Source organism: Pinus tabuliformis, chromosome 3_2, assembly GCF_031772625.1.
Source record: "Pinus tabuliformis cultivar Carrire ecotype Pingquan chromosome 3_2, CPIR1, whole genome shotgun sequence".
Taxonomy (NCBI): domain Eukaryota; kingdom Viridiplantae; phylum Streptophyta; class Pinopsida; order Pinales; family Pinaceae; genus Pinus; species Pinus tabuliformis.
In genome coordinates this window covers 651,265,408-651,268,787 of record NC_142302.1, presented here as the reverse complement: position 1 = coordinate 651,268,787, position 3,380 = coordinate 651,265,408, and positions in this window count along the sequence as shown.

Sequence of the window (3,380 nt, the reverse complement as noted above, 5' to 3'; positions counted from 1 at the left end):
GTTTGTACTTTAATAAATTTTAGACAATGTCTACCGAGATGTCAATTTTAACCAGTTAAAACTCGTTGGAATTCAACTATTTTTTTGTTCAAAAATAATTGATAGTATGAGTATTTGAATCTTGTTTTAGATGGTGGAAATGGATTCAACATCATCAAAAAGCTTGGGGAACCCAAAATCTTGAAACTTGACAGCTGTAATCGGGATTTCCAAAAAAATCCACCAGATTTTTTCAAAATCCTGCTAAAATTTCCATTATTTTCCAGGTGAAATTGATGCCACTTTAGACTACAGGTAAATTATATATGAATATGGCATTAACATAGGATTTCTAAAATTGGCATTATCCATTTTCTTATTTAAAATGTATGTGATTTTCATACATTCATGTGAAATTTTCTAACTAAATTATTTGAAATTAGAAATTGTTGATTATTAGATGCTTTGGAGTTTTTGGCCCACGTTGTTTAATTATTAGATATTTTGGAGCTTTTGGTCAGAATCCAATGAATGTTTTTTTGGGTTGAATCCTGATCTGTATTGTTTCAACTGGGGTTTTGACTACATAAATGAATTCAACACCCTATAAAACCCTTGGGGCACTTGGACTGTGGAGATTTCACAACTCAAACTTGTGATTCGAACAAATACCTACTCGATTTTGGGCAAAGTTGACTGAAAAATCTACTAAAAAACCCTCCGTAACATACTACGACAATCTTCTATATGTTTATACATTGTTCTATTATTGTATTTTTTTATTATGATAATGGTAAAATTTTAATGTTATTTTTAGTTATCCATGTTCATTGAGGAGAAGGATGGACATGCCTTATCTCAAGACTGCTCTTTTAGGAATGCAATTAATAGAATACACTATGCAAGTATACTAACTTGATCACCAATTGTGTAAATTTTAGAGAAGTTAGAGGAGGAGCTAGTGTTTGAAGGTAGTAGAGGTGATAGTTTCTAACTTCCTCTCATTCAATAAATCCAAGTTAGTATTATATCAATTTAGTAGATTTTGGCCTCCTACACCAAATTCAAAAAAGTGGCTCTTTACGATATGGGAAAAGGACTAGAGGTATATCTTGTTTCTATATAGTTTTTTCTTGTAAAGTTTCATAATCTTTTTTATGGTTAAAAATCACTTTAGGGTCCTAGGGAAGAGGGTGTGTTTTTTCTACTTCATGGTTCTCATGATTCAATTGATCCAATGTGTTTCTGACTAAAATTCTTGTTTTGATATGTCTTCAAAATCTACAAATACACTTGTGTGTCATTTGTTTTTGAGAAATTGGCAATACATTGAAGAGATATTGGAAAACATATATCTATTCGGTTAATCTTGGTCTTTTCTCATATGGACATATATGTGCAAACATTGATATTAATAAGGGATTATTATATAAGTTCAGGCTCTAATAGAATTTAGGGTAACCATAAAATAAGAAAATTGGAAGGGGGTGAATGCATGAAAATGGGTTACACTTTTGGGCCAAATGTGGCGATGAAATTTCAAGTTTTTCCTCTTTTATCGAATTGAAGCCCTCAAAATTCATATAAGCATTGTGAATTTTGATTCAGAGTAAAAAGAAAATATGTGGAGAATTATGTTGTTTTCTTAATGATATTTTTGCAAAAAAAATTATTGTCGTATAATCTATCAAATTTCCATTAAATGCAATACTCGTCCTTGCAAAATTTTGCAAGAACGAGTATTGCATTTAATAGAAATTTGATAGATTTTATATATATATATATATATATATATATATAAGCATGATATACATGGAGAGAACTAAGTTTTTCATATTTTTTTATGAAATTTTATATTTTATATTTTTATTTTTTGAAGTTGGCGAAGTAATATTTTAATTGCATTTGTAGACACAAGTGTTCGCGTAATATTTTTTTCATATCCTTAAATAAATTGAAAAACCAAGAGTACCCTTTTGAAGAGGACTTGTAAACGAAGATAGTAGTTTTTATTTTTATTTTTTCATTGTGTATATGTTATGTTATTGATTTTTTATTCAGCTCGTTTGAAACTGTCCAAAAATATTTCAAGCATTATGTTTAAAAGAAATTAGATGAAAAATATCATATGAATATGAAAGTATCAAACTCATATGCCATTGGATAGAGGATTATTTCACGAATCCAACATGATCAACTCCTCCACTTAAGGACAAATTCTTCCCTAAACCTGTTAGGGTACAAAATGGGGTTGCAGAGAGAAATCTGTAGAAGGGGTGTTGAAGCTATGATTTTTAGGTGCTCAGGAGCTTGATCGAGCACTTAAATTCAAAAGTCAAATGGCTCGATCAAACATTATAGAAACCCTCGATCGAGCCATATAAGTGGTTAATCAACGACTCCATCGAGTCTATAGGCTCGATTTGTCTTGATCGAGCCATTGAAAAGCTAACCGCCATCAACCGCTTACCAAATTTTATTAATGCTATTTATGTAAAATGCTACAACTTCAGGGCTCGATCAAGCGCCTCTTGTTAACCCAAAAACAAGAAAATAGTCTAAATTAAAATTTAGAAAAATAACATCAAACATTCATTCATAGAGAAATATCATAATGAAAAAATTACACAAGGATTCACAACAAACATGGGAAATTGGAGATGTGGATTTAGAAAAGGAAATAAATTGTCAATCATAGAGGAAATGTGAGAAAATACTAGAGAAAATTTGAGAAAAAGAAGTGAGACATTGAGAGAACAAGAAGATCACGCAATTCAAGAAATTCATGCAAATATAGGTAATTCAAATTGTCTCACTTCTCATATTACTTGCTTCGTATTGTATGCATTAGAAAATATGATTGAAAAGAAGAAACAAACAGAGAATGAAACAATAAAACTAAGATAAAATAAGCACTGAAATTAATACCATGTAGTTAAAAATTGAGATGTAACAACAACTAAGTAAAATCACTTGAATCCATGCAAATGATTGAAAACCACTTGAAACCATGAAAACTATTGAAAAGTACTTGAAACCATGGTTTATTGAAATTTTCTGAAACCACTTGAATTCATGCAATTTATGAACCACCTTCGAATTATAATGGTTTAGGATAACCCACAAAAACTAAGGATGCAATTTAACCAAAGAAAACCATTGCAACATCATTTCCATATATTATTTACATGAATTACAATTCATGACAATTTATTTACAAGAGGGATTAACAAAAATGGTTGTCACATAGGTGCTCCAAAACCTATAAACATTAGTTTGATTACTTTTTGATATCCTTGTAGGAGTTAAAAGAGAGAAATCTGTCAAGATCTAGAAGGAGCAAGAATATCCCTCCTTTCAATGTGCATGTTGAGAATACATTCTTTGTTAAACATATATAA